The following is a 19,758-nucleotide window of genomic DNA, read 5'->3' as shown; positions in this document are numbered from 1 at the left end:
CGCGCTCCCTGCTGGAAATTAAAACATGCAGCATTAATTTGGCCACTAGAGCCTCTGTGTGTTTTTATGGCGCGAAGGGGTGGTGGGGGTGGGGGGTGGTGGAGGGAGTTAAGTGTGTGTTAATGAGACGTTTGGTAATTATACAGTTTGTCATGAGTACATTTCACTCGGCTATTTACATGGTTAAACGTTCGGCCTCCTGTGGCTCTTTATGTACCATGAAGGAAGGGGATTTAACTCAATTTTCTTTCCCAGACCCTCGTTGGGTAAATGGGTAATAAAGTCAGTCTGCTGTTTGATGAACTCAACATTTTATGTTTCTATACAGACGTTGTTTTGGATCCGCTTTAACTTTTTCTTCTTCTTCCCCCTAAAACAATCAGCGGCGCAGCGATTAGGGATGGTTGCAAGGTTAAATGCGCCGTCTTGGTTTAGACATTAACAGGTCGGTGTAGTGAGGGGAGGAAAACATCCAGCAGACGTTACTTCATCAGAGATGCTCAGGATGTAAAAAGAGCCAATAGGAGAGGAGAAGACACAGGTGTTAGGATTACATGGATCACCTGTAGGTGTAGGGATGTTGGGTTTACTTGGTTTATGAAAAAAAAAAAAAAAAAAAAAAAGGAAAAGAAGGAATGAGCCTGTTTTATCAGCAACATGGCGTCCGCTGCAGTGTCTTGTTAAAAGCCCCATGCTCCTTGATTTCTTTCACATTACAACAAACTTAAGATTTTACCTGATAAACAAAACAAAATTAGCGCCTAGTTGTGAAGTCGATTGCATTTAGTGCTCCAAAATAAAACCAAAAGAAGTTATTTAAATAGTAAATGGTCTGGTGGCGGTTTAGTCCAGCCGTTCTGCGAAAGTCTAAGATACAAATGAGAAAAGTGGTTTCACTGTAAAAACAACAGAAATCTTCCCAGGAGGGATTTGAAAATAAATACACCGATTGCACTTTAGACGGCCGATGCCAATTTCTGGTTTAATCTGCTGAGCTTGGAAATGTTTATTTTATTAAAGGTCGTCTTGTTTTAATGAAACAGAAAAGTCCATGTAGAAAGAAGAAAAAAGGACGAAAATTTCGGTCAAATGGAGAATATCTCATTTACAGGGAAAAACTAGAATTTTGTCTTTCCAGATTTTTAATTTGATAGAATTTAGTTTTTCACAGCTAAAGTTATGAATTTAGATAACATTAAGATATTTTCTGTAAATTTAGAAATGTGAAGGGAAAAAAAGAAGTTTATTGACAATGTAAACTCAGACATTTGCAAAAAAAAAAAAATAGTGACAGAAGTCCTTTAAAATTAAAGTGGCAAATATATCAAATCGACATCTGGATGTTTCCGGAGTCTTTTCCTGTTTCAGAAAGTTTTCCAGGTGCAGATTCACCTCATAGGGGATCCAGAAGAAATGTCTGATGTCGAAGGTGTTAATTAAGATACTAATACGACTATTTATGATCATTTTAAAAGACCAGTTGAAGAATTGACCAATTTCAGTCGCTTGCCAATTTACAGCAATTTACTGCCTAAAGGAAAACATTTCCTCATCCATTTTATCATAAACAATAAAAGAAAAAAAAGTTACCCTCTTAAAAAGTGTAAATGCATCCCAGAAAACCCAGAAAAACTCGTAAACTAGTTGACTTTTCTCAGTTGAAACTGATTAATTTCAAATCATTTGCTTAGAGGATGCAGAAGCTACATCCTCTAAAAAAAATAAAAAAACAAACTTTACACAGTCGTTCATAGGTTGGGCTTCATAGGTTCACACACCTGCTGTCTCTTATCTTCACACACCTCTCGCACACCTCGTTCTGCTGTCGCTGGGCATCCTTTCAACTTTCATTGGTTGAGAGAGTTGCTTATGCCGCCTTTCATATTGAAAGGGCATCGTGATATTGTTAAAATAGCATTTTGGACTTCTTTCATCAGGAAAGGTCAGTGCATACACTTGAAGGCCATCCTTTATCATCTTTAGAAGCTCTCATTCAGCTGCGCGCCGCTGTCAGGGGCCTTCTGAACCCATTTTTGTGCAGAGAGCTATTTTAGATGGGGTCATCTTTTTGAAGAAAGCCCAGGGTTAGGTAAACTTTACGCCGCTATTTATTTATTTATATATATATATATATATATGGAGAAGTATGAAGATTTAAGGGCACTTAAAGGTTTGATCATGAACTTTACCAGATTATTTCTGTAAGCTGAATGATCCAGATCCTTTCACCGTTACGCCACAGTCAAACTTATCGGTGTTGGCATTGTGGAAACGCAGCGTGTCTAAATATTCACAGGTTTCCTGGACATTTGCGATCCAAACTCGTAAATCAACTTCTTCTGATCTTGTCCACGCCCCCCCCCCCCCCCCCTCCCTGTCTGCCCTTCCCAAATTAACCCAGATAAAGGAAATGAAAAACGAAGCATTCAAACAAAAGTGGAGGGCTGAATCAATCTTGTCCATATCCATGTGCTTTTCATTTCCCACATTTGTTAAGATTTGGGGCAAATGTTGTGAAACCTTGCAAAAAAAAAAAAAAGAAAGAAAAATTCAAAATAAGTCGAAGAACAGCTGAGTACAGAGACCCTGGGAAAATTCTGCTCACTGTCTGCCACCACAAACCTCAGGTTCATTTAAATGCACTTCAGCCATCCCACCATGGATGGATATGAGAAAGCGAGACCCCCAATTTTGGGTCCCGCAGCCCTTCATTTAGAACCTGGACCGACAGTGCAAGTTGTTCCACACGAGGCACCGACTCAGACAGCCGCAGGACTGTGGTCAACCAGGGGGCCTCGACTGGATCCTGGTCAGGCGCCACTGACGAAGCTGGTTCCAGCAGCGCCGTGTGACCGGGTCACGTGATTTCAGTTCGATACCGCACTCTAATTGACGGCAAACTCCAAGGTTAGGCAAACTCCAAGGTTAGGCAAACTCCAAGGTTAGACAATTGCAGAAAAAACCAGAACATATAGGGGGGGGGGAATATCTGCTGTACATTAGAGCTGGAGGTTTTTACAGACCGACAGGAAGCGTCACGTTACATCTGTAGGGATTTTTCACACAAAAGTAATATTTTCATGTCTTTACAACTTCAAATCAGCCACCTTTATCTAGTACACCTAAATAAAATCTAATACCTGGAGGGCCTACCTGATTATTAAAACAGTTCTGCTATGTGTAAAAGTGGAAGAAAAAAAAAAAAGAGTACAAAATATAACTTTTTCCTAAAGCGGTATTTGTGGGGAACCAACTCCCCGCCGCTAAAAAAAAACCAAACTCTCTAAATCACCCAGGACACTTGATGTTCACCTTGAAACATGGTGATGGCACCGTCATGTTTTCTTCTGCAGCCAAAGAGAATCTGGTCTGAGTTGATGGATGGAGCTAAATACGGGACGACCCCGGAAGAAAAGCTGTGGGAGGCTGCAGCCGCAGCGACAACGGCTCAAAGTCCAAAACCAAAGTCAAATTGAGGAGTTGTAACACGAGAAATGAAGAGTTGGAGCTGCTTTGCGTAGATGAATAGACAACTTCAGTCTCTGCAAAGCTGGCAGAGACATAAAGAGACATACTCCTAGAATAAGACAGCTGTAATATAAGGACTCAAAAAACAAAAAGCAAACAAAAAGACTAGGTTGGTTCTCTTTCAACTTCACTTTAAAATCCATGGACCACGGTGACCAAATGTTAAAAAGTTCACTTTTCAAGAGGCTGTAAAAGTCATTTAGCTCAGATCTGAGAGTTGAATCAGTCCTACTTGGAGCAGACAAACCGCCGGTCAGGTGTTACTGAGACATGTGACAAAGTCTGTAAATGAACCTTCCAGATAATTAGTTTTCCCTCAAAGAGCTTCTGTCAGAGAAAAGCCTCATCCTTTAATTCACAATCACAAACCTTCGCGGAGATTTCTATCTTTCTGTCACTTAGAGAAATGAACACAATGAAGGTTTCAGGGTCAGAAATCTAATCGTCTTCATGCGGTGGAGCTGTAATATTAAAGGGATAGTTCAGATGTTTAAAATGAGGCTACATTAAAAAGTTGTAAAAAAGTTAAGAAAACGAAATTGATAGGATATTTTTTATTTATTTATGTTTTTTTGTGGGAGAATATTTAAGTAGCATTCCGATCCACACTCCATTCCAGTAGATGGCGGTAATGCACATCAGTAAGCCATAAAAAAGAAGAAGAAGCTTAAGCGTTGGATTGATAAGGCGTCCAATTACATAATATTGGGTTTATTAGAACAAAATTTTAAAAGGGATTAAAGTTTGGGATTTTTTTTTTGTTTTGTTTACCAAACAAGAGGTTTCACAAATTTAAAGAAAGTGCTTTGAATAGTCTTTATTCGCGGTGGTGGGAGTTTTGCAGGGTGCCACAGATTTATCATTCCTGGGATTGTTCTGCAGCAGAGGAAAGCAAAGTCAGTGGCGATCCACGGTAAGTCTGTAATGAGTTGATTTTTCTTAAATTCTGTCTTATTTCTTGCCGTTTGCGAGAGGAAGAGGAGGTGAGGTATTGAAGGTTGCTGCGGAAGTTGCTGGATTTAACTTTTCTTGGTTTGTTAGCTGAGCTCTTTAGCATGTGCCTGCAGTATATAACTCCCTTGGCATCGTTATTTAGCAAAAATACAGATTAGCCTTTCCCTGAGGCTGAAGCTAACGGCTAATCCCAGAAAAGACGAGATCATTTCAGGCTTCTACTATATTGAAACAACTGCAAAACAGATAAAAAACAAACAAACACTGTAGTAGTTCAAAGAAAGCGACTTTATGAACTTTTAAACCGTTCTCACACTCACATTGGGAGGTTATTCACACAGAAGCCAAAGATTATTTACACAGGAAATGGAGGTTAGAGGCTGTGCGCCAACAATGATCATCCTGTGTGAAACTCGTACTGAACATAGACCGTGTAAAACATTTCCTCTCAGATTAACTGTGTAAAATACAATAAAGCAGAAATGTAGCGAAAACATTATAATTTTAAAGCCGAACAACCTGAATGGCACAACATATGTATATTATCTTATTATTAAATAATTTATTAGCACAAGGGGGTTTTGAATCAAAAACATTGCTTATTTTGCCAGTACAATTAATTAAAATTAATTGCTATTAGTTCATTAATAATGATCATTATAGACCCTGCTATTAACTCAATTAAACATTATTAATCAAACCCCACCGCTACTTTATATATCGTCAAACTTCTGACTTTTTGGTGATTTTTGTGGTGGAATTATTTTTGTAAAAACCTGTGACAGGATTTGGATGAAGTTTATAGGTATCTACAAAATACTTCTCATAACATATTAACACGTCTGTGCCTCCAGAAAACCTCACCTAAACGCCTTAATCTTTCCAGATATAGGAAGCGAATTAGATGGGAAGTGTGATGTTTGCTGGGGAATTATGCGTGCATCCTTACACGCAAGTGAAGGGAAAACATCTTTAGTAAAAAAAAAAAATGAGGGTACGTCATTGTCCTGCTTTGTTGTTTACGCCTGGCTTAAATTTCGCCTTGTACATGGGGCAGCCCCTCTCAGCCACAGGATGGGCATTGTTCTGGGAGCCTGCAGTCACCTTCTGTCTTACCGCCGCCACTGCCCCATCCACGGACCCCCCATGATCTTTGTTTTTACTCCTGGCCTCAAACGGCTTAGATTGCTGCCTGATGTTCCTTCCTCTTGTCCCATTGTTTCAGTGTCTCCTCCTAAGTATGACTTCTCTTCTCGATGTTTGTGCGTTGGAGCAAATATGGGGCGGGGGTGGGAGAGTTTGGGTGTTGGGGTATATAGAGTGCATGTGAAGTTTTATGGTTAACCACATGTGTTTTTCAATCTCTGAGCTTCCATGTTTTTTTCCCAGGGTGAAGGGTTTGTGAATAATACGTGTAGAGAGAGAAAAAGCCCAAACGGGGGGGGACATGTGGTTCTGGTTTGGGGCTCAGCGTGCAGCAATGGTGCGTCTGGTTTCTCTTTGCTCCGACTTGCATTCGCAACCTAAACATCCCGATGATTATTAAACTATATGGATGCCCTCAATGCTCCTTCGATGTGAACCAGAAACGGATAAACACACATTAGATGCGCGCTCTTCTGCAGGAACTTAACTGTCGGAAGTACAGGCTTTTTTTTTTTTTCCTTTCACGTTTCTACTTTATCTCTTGTCTATATGTATATCCAAGGTCAGGTTTCATGTTGGTTGCAGCTGTGTGCGAGCATATTAACATGATTCCTCTGGGCGCCATCAATTCACAATATGTGCAGTGAATCATATAAACAACAACTTCAGCACAATCAAGAATAAAATTGAAAAAATGTGTTTCAGGTTTTAGATAGTGATGGTTTAGAAAATGGAGAAGTTACAAGATAATCCAGATTTATACATTATGCTGGAAGTTTTGGCTATGATGGGAGGAAGTTTTTTTTTTTTTTGTATAAAAATAAAGTCAGATGAAGCAAAAAAAAAAAAAAAAAATAGAAAAGCTATTTAAAAGCAAAGTGTACTTTCTGCAGAGGCAAGGCGATCAATTACCCAGGCACTTCAGCAGGTGATGATCATGTTGAGTTTTTCTGCAAAGTTGCTGTTTTCTATCCTTTGGAGCTTCCATTCTTATGGATGGGTATAAAATATGGCTTCAAAATGGTTGGGAAAATGTTTTTATTTTATTTTTTTTAAGTGAAACTCTGCAGACATTTGACAACAATAAAGGCTGAAATCACTTTGGAGTTGTTTTTAATAGTTAAACACTCCAGTGTACATGATGTACTGTAATGCACCACAAGAGTGCAGTTGTTGGGAAATCCCTTCTGGTCAGCGGGGTTTATCATGACAGCACCAGAGTATTTCTTCATCTCTTAAACTGTGCAACGTTTTGAGCCAGCGGACGCTGCATGCAGCTGGATTTGGACTGATTTTTTTTTTTTCTCTCTCTCTCTCTCTCCAGCACCATTGATGTTTACGTTTAGGCTCATGTTGGTGCTGAGTAATTCTAGTCGAGTGCAGAGGGAGTTACATATGCCTTGTTGATGTTGACACAGATGCTAACATGATGTTTTGGTTTGGTCCACCTTTATTTCCCTGCTGTAGCTGCATGAAAAACATTAATACACCCAAATTGCAGAGTTTAATGGAGTCCTCTCTGTTTTGATCCCCTGATTTAAAGCTGCCACACAAATGCATGATTCTGCTTGTGTCACACATAAAAGGGCACTGCATTTGTTTGGTACGTTTTCACACTGAACTGCTACTGTTGTACCGGATATTTCTCACTCAAATATTTGTACTGTGACACCACTACCCACTGGACATTGATGGCTACAAAACATGAACTGTAAGGACATGCTTATCTGGATTCTTCTTGTAAAAAAAAAAAAAAAGCATGAACGACTGAAGATTTCTCTACGTGACACTTCCAGGGGTCGTAAAACAGAGATTTAGAGAGAATATGATGCAACATGCGAGAATTGCATTGAAAATAAGTCATCAGGAGTACACCTAATAGTGAACAGATGCAGAAGAAAAGGAATTAAATTAATTTACAAAAAAAAAAAAATCCTAAGAAAATCTTTTGGATAAAATGTTTTTCAAGACAAACAGGCCAGGAGGAGTGACCTAATGTCAGATTGATTAAGACGGAAGAGAGAGAAGAAATCTGTGATCCAGATGAAAAAAAAAAAAAAAAATCTCCAAATGTGGAAAATGAGCTTTAGTGCTTGTGTGTGTATGTGTGTGTCTGTGGCTGGGTGTGGATCAGAGCCGAAGTAAACAAACCCGCAGCTTAGCACCGTGTTTGATCTGCTCAACTATGAAACACTGAGCGGAGTAAACAGAAAAATAAGGCTGGGTCAGCTACAGAGGACGGGGCTGTGAGGAGTGTGAGCGTTTAGTAACTACACCTCATAAAAAGTTGCCTGGTCCAAACCCCCCCCCCGCCCCCCCCGCCCCCAAGAAAAGCTGTTTCTTGGCACGTCATCACTTCACTTTGAGTTATGCTGAAACGCTCCGAAATGAAACTCAGACCCCATTTTTTTGATGCGAGATATTCAGGTCCAACATATTTTATGATTGTAGTGGATGGCCCCGTCTGAAAAAGCTGCAGGTTTTTGTCTCATCTTAGAACATTTACCTGTTACTTTTTATATTTTGGCAGCAAATCGGAAAACGGTGTTACTAATCAAGTTGGTCTGCAACTGCAGGGTCTGGACTGATAGAATCGAAGTTCACAAACAAAAAGAAAAAGTTAGAAATAAAACTAGAAACAAGAGTACTTAATGTTTGGCATCACAGTCCCTGGGAAAAGTTTCTGTTCATAGAAAATATGGTGAAAAATAATTTCAATGCATTAAAAAAAAAAATCCATCCATCCATTTTTATATCTGAACCATGATTTGATTGTAAATTTTGAGCAAATTTCACATGCCAAGTTTAAAATTTGATTAAGAATAAACGTGAACTAATAATTAGCGATTTGGCTGAATTTATCGTGTTTTTCTTTTTTTTTTTCTTTGAAATAATTTTATGATTTATTTTACGTCACAACCTTTCCAACACGCAGCCCGAGTTTAAAGCAAACGGCGTCAGGAATGATAAGAAAGGGGGAAACGCTGCATAGTCGACAGATATCGGAACAGAGGGTGAGTGAGAGAAGAGGACATGAACACACCAAAACAAGGTTTCCAAAATATTTATTTACAGAAAACATCCAAAACGATGCAGACTTGCAAATGGATGAAGTAGAAGAAAAAATCCATGTCGACAGGAATTTTGATGCTTGCGCCTGTAGCTGCATGCAAGATTAGATTTTTATTTTCCTCATATTTTAGCCAGCGAGGAGCTGAACGAGCAAATCAAGGTGCACCTCAATCATTTTGTTCAACAATTCAAACATCAGAATAAGCTGCAGATCAAAGCTAGAGGAACACGACACTCCATTTATCAGCCTCCTGACATCCAGCATCAGAGACACGGCGATACTTTGGTGAACCTTGACTACCTTTGATTGCTCGTTACTCATCTGAAAAAAGAAAGAAGAAGAATCTTAACAGTGCGCCTCTGCTTGTTTTTTTCCAGCCTTGAAGAAGTTAAAATTAGTCTTTTAAAAGGCAGAATTCAAAGCTGGCAGCATGAAAAGGAGGGCAGAATGAAATGTCGGCACTGCGGTGTTAAAAGGGAGATGGGAGATGAGAGATCCTAGTGTCTGACTTTGGTGTGACTTCAAAAGGCTGTGTTTAAAGCGGCAGGCCTTAATGCTGGCCTGATAGCAGAACTGTCACGTCTGTGTGACCTCCCACAGCTGGCCAGCCGGGGACACAGGACTCACGCCGTGCCTCTGTGCGTGTGTGTGTGTGTTTGGTGGTTTCTTGATGTCTGCACATGAGCTTGTTTGCTTTTTGAATGTTTGTGTGCAGGCACTCTTGTGGCTCTCCTCACTGTGTGTCTTGATGTGATTGTCTGCGTTGCCCTTTAATGTTTGTGTTTTTGATGTCTGTGAATGTGAATTTATGCGTGTTTGTGTGTGCAGAGGTTGAAGATCTAAGCCTGGCTCTGCCCTCTCTCCCTATGCACAGGGGTCTCTCTCTTTTTTTTTTTTTCCCCCTTCTTGTTAAGATTCAAACACTGATAGGCTTTGAACTGCAGCTGTGGACTCTGCAGTTATTTCACCACTTTAGCTCGAATAGTTAAAGTTCCCATTATGCTGCCCATTACCGCTGCTGCCGTAGCAAACCATAGCTGCTCATTTCGATGAAACTAAATTAAAAAAATTAAATAACTGTTGAATTCTAACCCAAAGTTGTTGTTTTTTTTCCCACCTTTGACCTTTGGCAAATAAAAACCTCTTCCTTATTAGTCTTAGAGGAAATGTATAATAAGCAAAGGTTTAAGTCGTGTAGCAATGACACATCTCTATTGCCGACTGCAAATCAAATCGCACCACATGAGGATGTTCAAGTAGATCACATATGTCAGAGTCAAGGCCCGCGGGCCACATCCGGCCCGCGAGAAGGTTTTTTGCGGCCCCTGGGATGATCTTGATTTATTATTAGAACCGGCCCGCAGACCGCAGCAAGCCGGCACCCCGTCTGAAAAAAAATATCTTCCTTATTTGAACTGTAAGCAGTTCTTTAAATGTTCTGTGAGATTATGTACTTACCCATGTATCCATAACAACCGGAACTTTCAATATCCACCAAGTTATTGCCGAAATATACCGTCTATTAAACGAGTGCCCCCCGGATTAATTACATTCTCTGCAGCTGCAGCTGCGAAGTTACCGTATTAACCCGATACTTGCTGGAAAGTGCAACGTCTCCCCTTTCAGAAACCGTTGGAATTTTTCCACTTAGCGCTACGTGTGGCGGAATTACGGTACTGCAAATTTAGATGTGTCGCCGGCGACACATCTAAATTTGCAGTACCGTAATTCGCCGGCGACACATCTAAATGCCTTGACTCTGACATATGTGGATTAATAGATTTTTGCACTTTATTTTATTGTATTTCAATCCAATTATATTTTAAAAATATTTCAGTTGTGTCTGTTGAAAATTAAAGATTACTGACAGAGCCATAAGAAAATATTGCTTTATTTATCTGATCATATTGGAATATATTTGTTAGGTTTTCAGTAGGTTCAATTAGGTTCACTAGACTATATGAGTCATTTAAAAAAATTTCAATGAACATTCGATCAGTCCGGCCCTCGGCTTGTAGCTAAATTTTTTATTTGGCCCTCCGTCCATTTGACTTTGACACCCCTGAAGTAGATGATGGAAGAACGTTTGCACATAAAGTCCATGCAGAATGACTAAATGCCATCAGGCCAAATAAAGACAGTGACTCAAGTCTAAAAACAGTAACAAAGACTCCTTAACATGGCAAGATGGAGCAAAGTATTAAGTATTAAAGGTGGATAAGTGGTGCTAAGGTCTTGGAACGTACAGATACGCGTTCCTATAGGTGGAGAGATGGGGCCAAGAGGCGGTGAGCAGTGCTGACCTCTGATTGGCCGCCATATTGGCGTTACCCAAATACCAGTTATCTGATTCCTTACAGACGACAACAAGCTGCAAGCTATTACCAATTAATATTTACTTTTAAATTTGTGTTGATTCTCACGTAAAATAAAACAAAGGCGGTTACATGAGTCAATGCTAAGTTGATACGCAACTGATGTGCTTAATGATGCAAAACAAATGCTGAGTTAAAAGCTTTTCTCTATGATAAAATGTCTTTGGCTGCTTTTTATATTCATCTTGGTTTAGACCAACAAAAGCTGTCTGGTCCAAAAGTGGTCTGAGCTTAGATTTATAACTAAATATCAATAAAATCCACAAAAACTCTGACCTCTGACAGCTGGGAGCCTCTTGACATTCCTTAATTTCATCTGTCATCTGCAGGTCGGACAAATTTGTCATAATTTCCCACCTCTTTGGCTCACTGGCAAATGTTTTTAGAAAGCCCACCGCATACACACAAACATCTGACACACGCTTGCTTTGTTTTGCACCTGCGTGAAGCACCCGACATTTTTCCAATCTCCCTGATTTGTGTTTTAAAGGCTCCTGGATGTGCTCATCAGGCGGCGGAGTAAAAAATTTCCAGCGGCCCACTCCCGGCTCCCGACCGCGCGTTCGCTCGGCGGACAGCGGGAGAGCACAGGAAACATCGGGGGATGCTCCTGTCACACCCCGATCTCCGCTTTGATGGGTCACATCAAAACAAGTTCCTATCTGAGCGTCGTCCTCAAAGGCAAAACTGGGGGAGGTATTGGCGTGTGCGTGCGTGTGACAGATACACACCGAGCAAAGGGAAGCGGAGCAGGCTCACAAAGATCTACATAAACAGTGTCCTTGTTCTACCGGACTCAGCTGTTGATAAGGTTCAAAGGTCCCAGGTGTGGCAAGTGCTCGTACAGCGGCGTGTGTTTGGGGCAGATGCAAACTGTCTGACCGAGATAATGAACTTCTGAAGGGATATTAAACCTTGTAAGACGGACAGTGTCCTGTCATCCTGTCTCTTGGTGTGAATCTGCATCACAAACTTCAAAACTGCAGTTTTGGGTGAAATTGACATAGTCAAAGACTCTCTGATGTGAACCACACTAAGCAAAACGGCATCATCAAGCTCCAAAACTGGAGTCAGTCCTGAACCTGCTGTCTCTTTCTTTCTTTCTTTCTTTCTTTCTTTCTTTGTTTCTTTCTTTCTTTGTTTCTTTGTTTGTTTGTTTCTTTCTTTCTTTCTTTCTTCATGCTCAGTTGTTTTCCTCCTCTGACGTTTCTTGTTACCGAGTTCAAATGAAGGCGGCCAAAGAAGTCAGTTTTTTATGTGACAAACATGTTTATCTTATGGCATAGGCAGCATTGTTGCTGGTTTAAGATTTCCTGAAGTACAAAGTGCATATCGTACGGTGACCATATAACCCAAAAGGGAACACTGGTTACGAAAACACTTCAATGAAACGATCATCATCGGCTGATTTTAGTCATTTTTATCACATCAGTATTGGTCTGATGAGTAAAAGTGGGCCGAGATGAACAACCAATGTTTTTTTTTTTGTTTTCCACGCTTGTGTGTTAGACCATGATTTGTTTCTAGTCAGAATTTCTCCTGTGTCTTTGGAAACTCTCTAACGCTTGTGCATGGACTCTACTATTCAGTTCTGCTTCTTCCCTAATATGTCGTTTAGTTTTATGTGTTTGTATGCCTCTCTCATCTCCAGCAGTGCCTGCCCTCCATTCTCCAGTCTCCATTGTGGCCCAAATGAAAGCGATCCGACTTAATGTGTCGGCACAGGGAGCGGCCCGCTCATTAAAAATGCTAATGTCTCCCGATGGGGCTTTGATGCAAGACCCGGGGACACAACAAAAGCCGGCCGAGGTCACAGAAGGTCTGTGTAATCCTTTGTCTGGGTCCTGACGCAGGGAGACACCCAGTTGAGGGCCCTGACAGTCGCAATTAATCATGTCAGGGACGCCTCACTCAGGTCTAACTTGTCCTGTTTTAATTAGCCAACGCTACACACACACACACACACACACATACGAATCCACCACACCATCAAAGGCACAACAAGCAAGTTAAAAACCACACAAATAACAATCCTCTTACGTCTTGAAAGACTTGATGGGGCCGTCAGATCGCCAGGCTGCCTGATGTGTGTGATGCTTAGTGGAAGTGGTCACACTCTGATGTGTGTTTGAGAGGAAAGACGTAGGATCCTGGGAGCTTCTGGCCACAAGAAGGTTCTGGACCCGTTAATGGAAACCTTTTAAGAGAAGAGCCGATGCTGTGTCTTTGTGTCATGTGAAGCATAGTGATACTGCAGGGACATGTTTCGTTTTGGTGTTGAGATGTTCCTTTGAAAGTATTACCTCATGAATGTTTTCCATTTTAAGGAGATACCCCAGTAGCATTTCATGTTTTTAGGTAACTTGCTGATGTTTTAATGACGTTTTGCTCTTGAGCGAGAAGCTCCACTGTGGATATTCATGGTACATTTTCCTAACAAGCGAAAAAGAAATGGTTAAAAACAAAACATTTTCAAAGAAGAATCTATGAACTAGACTGGAGTTATTTTGTCATGTTACAACCAGATATTACAACAGATAATCTGAAAAATCTAGCATCAGGTCAGGATCAGTTCACTTTACTTTGATACCTTTAAAAATTATTATGTTTATTTAGATAACTTATTTGAAATCGAGGTGGGAAGAAGTACAGACTTATTTAACTCGGCACCCTCTTTTATATCTGCATGTGTATATCTAATGGTAACTATAATTAAACAGGCTGCATCATTTCTGAATTTAGCCATTAGTATCACACTGGAGTAAAATATGACTGAGGTTTTACCCCCCTCTGAAAACATTTGCAGTGGAATGAGTGGAAACATTTCCCTTTCACCTCTGGTCTCTACAGTTTGCTAACGGAGTGTGTTGTAAGAAAAATGAAAAGAAAGAAAATGATGCAACTCGGTTGTAAACATCTCCAAGTTCCAATGTTTCTTCTCCAAATGTGCTGCTTGAATCAAATTCAAAATGACCAAGTGTTTGGAGAAAGCTTTCGCCGTGTTGTGTTTTCAATATTTCAACACGGCGTTTTAGAAATCACAGCGGACTTTCCCCTTTTTACAGAAATGTGCTCGCACGTGCTCCCCGCACAGAGTGTGACTTGAATACGTTTGTAATTTTACTGCATCTACATAGTTTGAGTGAAATTGTAATTCAGTTCATGTGGGCTGATGTCGAGCTTCCCTCAGGAGCTCCGTTCAAACTTCTGAATCGGCTGCACACACCAGAAGGCTTAACTCACAACACCTGAGCAATGTGTCACTTTTGACTTTTTTATTTTTTTGTATATTTTTAGCTCCTCCAACCTCGAACTGTTGGCTGAAAGCTACTGTGCCTTGTCACCGTACAGTGTAGTGAGGAGCTGTTCTCTCTCCTCTGGAGCCGGTGTTTGCTCTCAGTCCTGACAGCAGAACTGCGCGGCGGGAAGGTGACAGGCAACTCAGACCAGCATGCACCTCTAACATCAACACACTTCATATTGTTTTAGATTTTTTTTTTTTTTTTTTTTTTTTTTTTTACAAAGAATTGATTTAAAGGGGTTCATATATAACCATGCAGCACTTTCTCAGATTATTATTCTTAAGCGATTTTGAAAACCGTTTTATTGTCCTCCCGCTTCACAACCTTGCGTGGGTTGATCAGGCAGGGCCCACCTGTGGCATTGGCAGCATAGGCAAATGTTGCAGGGTGCCAGCATTCCAGGGGTGCCATAATAAAGGACCTTTTACGTAAATATAAAAGAGTCAAAGGGCTTTTGGTACTGTATATGAGAGCAGGTGTCTGTCTCTGTCAGTGGGATCAGTTACTAGAGGGCAGCGGCGAGGTATTCGGTCCGGATGGAGCGATCCGCCACATCTCTTCCTCCCCTTCGTCTCCGGCTGCACCCTTCTGGAGCCACATGTCAAGGGGAGGCAGGAATGCAGGGGAATGGAAACAACGAGAGAGAATGTCCTTTTCCCTGGAGCTATGTGGAAGGGAAGGCTTATATTACTAAATGAACAGACACACACACACACAGCTCTTTGTAGTGAATCTACCTCTTGTCTCACCTTTGCCCATTCCTGCTCGCTGAAATGTGAGAACGCAGCAGCTCGAGGGCCTGTCTCTGACTGGAGCTTGGCACGACTTCCAATTTTTTTTTTTTTTTTTTTTTTCTTTAATCTACCAATCCTTTCAGGAAACACTGCACTTTAAATTTTAAAGATGGCCGTTAGAGGTCAAATGGATGTATGTGGAAGGAAAAACCTGCAAACTTGTTGGTCAGATGAAGACGACTAAAAGTCCCAGAATTGGGAGGCGGGGGGAACAAGTGTATTTACTTCTGAGATGCCAGAGAAAGCTTTATCGTGTCATTAAACATGATAACGAGCCGTGTGTGCGCCGCTTCATGTCAGTTTATCTGAGCACCTGCGTGCGTGCCGGACCTGTTTGACCGGGTAGGATAACCGTTACCCACATCTTCTCAAATTAGTCTCCCTCTTTGCCTTTCCACCACCTCCTATTATGAGCCAGCCCTTACTGAGTTTCAGCAACCCGGCTTTCAGCACATTTCGGTGTGGCTTACACAGACATATTTGGTCCTCATCTTCTCTCTGGAATTGTAAACATATCCTCCTCATCTTTTTGTTTCCTGCAGTCTGTTTTTGGAATCCAGAAGCGCGTGCTTCGCCAGCCGCTATAGGAAACGTTTATTTTTATTTTTTGCATGTAATATTTCTTATATTTTTGCGACGTCAGTAGAAGAAACCTGACTGACTGATGCTAAATACATCCCAAAGACTATTAAAATGTAACAAAAAGATCTCAATTACTTTTGACCCTCTATTCTTTGAAGAAATGTATTAGTTGAACCACATTGGAGGGTTTTCAAGCCATGCAGAGGGTTTTGCAGCCATAATAAGGCTGCAAAATCCAAATTGTTTTGCATTTGCAGCTGCTAAAGGTGGCACAGCGAGACATTAAATGTTCGCTTGAAAACCGCAGTTTGTATTTACTCTGGTTATTTTCTGTGTGTTGATAAAAATTAGTTTGATGATCTGGGAAGTTAAAGTTTGACCAATAAAAATGAGTAAAAGTGAAGTTGGCCAAAACAGGTTCACCAGGTTTTGTTTTGTTTTGTTGTTTTTTTGCCTTGGAACCAGGCATAAACAGAAACAACTTTGTGAGATTACTTGGACAAACAAATGTGTTAATATTTGTTTTGGCACATAAAGATTGAGGTGGAGGTAACTAAGATGAAAGATCGTGGCTCTGCTGAGAATTTGAGCTTTTAATCGTTCATTTGCTAAGGAGTTGCTTAAAAAAATGAAAAGGGGTAAGAGTAGAAATTAATATTCAGATGTATCCATTTTACTGTCTTACAGTTCATATAGTTTAGACTTTTCTGAACTGCAATCTGTTGAAGCGATCTATATAATTAAAAGCACACAATCCCAAAGGCTACAACAGATTTTACCAGCAGGAAAACATCCCAAACATTGTTTCAAGTCTTGCTCCAATGATTTCATTAATTGTTAAATCCTACCCACCTTTACATTCCAGTAAAATGCATTTCTCTATCTCTTCCCATTATCTCCATCTGCTTCCTGATTGCTTTTTTTTTTCTTTTTTTTACCCCACAGTCAGCCGTACCTGTCGTCCTGACCCCTGCCCTCCAAATGCTGACTCAAGGTGTTCACTTACCCTCCTCGCTTTGCTCCCTGCCTCCCTGCCAGGCGCCCCTGATACGCACAAACACACACCTGCAGGAAACAATGGAGGCTTTATTCAGGGTGGGCACGCCGCTGATACAGCCGGCGCTTTATCAGGGACTGGGATCTGGACATGGGCGTCTACCATGCCTGCTCCACATTGCTCTGGAGATTTACTTAAAAGTGCTCCAGTCGGGGCAGCGCACGCCGCTTCGCTTTTATCTTTTGGATTAGCAATGACCTCATCAGGCGAAGTGGGGTATTATACAAAGGATATCATAGCTCCAGCTTTGTGTGCTTGATTAGAAAGAAATCTGGTTTATGGTTCCGCTCATTGTCCTTATATTTTCGATATTTAAGCAGATTTTGCCACTGTTTAATTGATCCTTCCATTTTTGTGCGCGACTTTGCCTCAAATAAAACCCAGCAGCAGTGACATCACCGCTCAAATAAGATGTTTTTGTGGGAATATTCCTCAACTGCACAGATGGATGAAATGGGCCGAATAACGGAGTGCACAAACACACACACACACACGCACACACACACACACACACACACACACCAAATGCCTCTTTCGAGTGAATCTCTTTGCTCTGATGCCAAACCTCCAGTCCTGTAATGTACAAGAACAGTCAATGACGTGAAGGCACAGGATGTTTAACTGAGTCCACTTACTGGCCAAGAGCACGAAGGATCCAAAAAAATAGAAAAATTAAAAGGAGCAATATAAGGTTCAGGTTTGGAAAACAGACGGAGAGAGCACTTGGGGTCATGCGGGTCGTTTTGTACATAAAATCAGAGCAATGTGTGGAGCTTTCCTGTGTTTGGGATGTTAGGGAAAGATAAACAAGAACCAATGGCTGCAAACAGAGAAACACAGAAGTGGGGAATGCTACGATTTCATATATATCTGCGTGTGTGTCTGTGTTTTGTAAACCTGGAACATGGTGTAGCGTTTTGTTATGGATTTGTTCTCGAAATGACAGCCTATGACATCCATTCTCCTCCAGAGAGACAGAATATGTTCCTCATCATGCGCCGCATTCTGCAGCTTGGGAGAGAAAACACACAAATACGGCAAAGGTTCTGGTTATTATGTGGCTTATTACTGCATGCAGCATTTTGGGAATCAGTCGGGTTGTTCAGTCATGAGGCGTTTGTGACACCGAAAGAGAAATATAATTTTCTGAAACAAATTCTTGAAAGAAATTGCCCCTAGAAGAGTCGATATCCCCCCCACCCCTGCAAAAAAATAAACAAACAAAAAAAAACATCTGCATGTGAATGGGAGGTGTAAATGCAAAAAAAGTCATCTTTCTTTTGCAAAACGTGTGTTGGCACAAACTAAACTCCTAATGGCTGCATCAAAAAGTGCAGATAAAACACTTTTAAAATCAAAGATGTTCTGAGACAGGAGAACTTCATGCACATTTTATTCCATAGATGAATAACAGGACTCATCATTGATTCATCTTATCAAAACATAGAGGAAGTTTTAGCCTTGCCCTTCAAAAAAAAAAAAAAAAAGTGTTCAGTATTAAAACTGTCAGCTGGAAATGTAGGGTGTTAATTCTCTGCATTTCAAACCTACTGGGTTTTATCTAAATAGGCTGGTGGCACAGATTGATTTCTACTTTTATTATAGATGCATCAGATTAGAAAGAGACTGATCAGAAGAGACTTGGATGGGAATCTGGGGCAAAAAGTTCTGGTCGGGACATCCTGTCATGTTTTCTTACCAAGACGCATACAAATTGATCATTTTGTTTACGTTATATCAAAAATGTGATCAACAAAAGTAAGCGCCGAAATGACGAGAGTATTAATTTACCGGCTACTTGGAGGATTTTCTTTTGATGCAGGATTTAGTACTTTTCCTAGAACCGAGAGCTAGAAAGCAGAGAGCGGATATTGGCATCACACAATAGCCGTAAAAATCCAAAGTATGCCAAATAAACTTCATTGCCCCCCTGCTGGCCTGTCCTCCCCTCTGATCTCGCTCCTCTTTCATCCTCCTCTTGTAAGGCAGCCCCTTCTTCTCTCTCCATCTTCCCAGTTCTCGGCCCTTTTCATCTCTTGGCAACGAGGCAACGGCGGTCCGAGCGCAGAGGGAGACCCGCAGAGAGACGGAGACCGGCAGACAGAGAGAGATAGTGAGCCGCTCTTGAAACTTTTGAGACGGCTATGCAAAGAATGCAGGTGCCTGCTGAGAGGACAACAAAGTGCGGACCTCCAAAGCCGAGCAGTGTGGGCAGGCAGCACGTCGGTGCGAGGAAACCGAGCCCACGTTTCTGCTCTGCTCAGCTGCTTCTCGTGTGAACAAGTTGTTCTAAGCCGAGTGGAAAAAAGTTTGGCTCGCGACTCGTGTTTGAGGTCGCAAGATATCATTTGATAACTGCACATAAACAGCCTGTTCTTTACTGCCTGCTTTTAAAATAGCTGGGGGGAAAAAAAAACAAAAAAACTTAATTTGGGTTGTTAAATATCAAGTGTTAAAATGTGCTGCTGCTTAACAAATTGTTTATCAAATAAATATGGCAAAATGACCATGACTCATCAAATAAACCCCAATAATTGAAGGTCATGTTATCTTAATGGACACAAAATGAGTTTTACTTCAAAAATGTGCAAAGTTCAGGTAAAGATTTGCTGAAATAATAGTGAGACTCAGTGCTTGGATTGAAATATTTCAGCTCAACTTGCTACTGATTGGGTAAAGGACTATTCAAAACCACTGGCTGTCAAGTATCAGAGGGTGGAGTTATTAATAAACGTCACCTGGCCTTTGTTTGGCGCCACCAGGTGTTTCATAAACATCTGGTGGGATTATACTTATTAATTGCCAGTTGACGCCTATTAAACGACTTTTATTTATGACCACTATACATTTGATAAGCACCAGGTGGCACCTTTGACAGCATTTCTGAGACAGCAGGTGATGTTGAAAAGCTCCCAAATTAAGTCCAATTCAGCTTTGCATAGCTGCA

General features: G+C 40.9%; 1 long non-coding RNA gene across 1 annotated transcript; it reads left to right on the top strand.

The window, feature by feature from the left end:
• The first annotated feature begins 93 nt into the window (after positions 1-93).
• LOC106918760 (uncharacterized) lies at positions 94-19,336 on the top strand. Its single transcript, XR_001418467.2, has 2 exons — positions 94-4,441; positions 18,828-19,336. It is a non-coding gene; the product is annotated as an uncharacterized LOC106918760 (long non-coding RNA).
• Positions 19,337-19,758: the final 422 nt, after the last annotated feature.

This window comes from Poecilia mexicana, unplaced genomic scaffold, assembly GCF_051168715.1.
Source record: "Poecilia mexicana isolate PSO_F unplaced genomic scaffold, ASM5116871v1 scaffold_8, whole genome shotgun sequence".
In the NCBI taxonomy this organism is placed as follows: Eukaryota; Metazoa; Chordata; class Actinopteri; order Cyprinodontiformes; family Poeciliidae; genus Poecilia; species Poecilia mexicana.
Note: the sequence above shows the minus strand (reverse complement) of the source record. Positions and strands in the feature narration are given on the sequence as shown.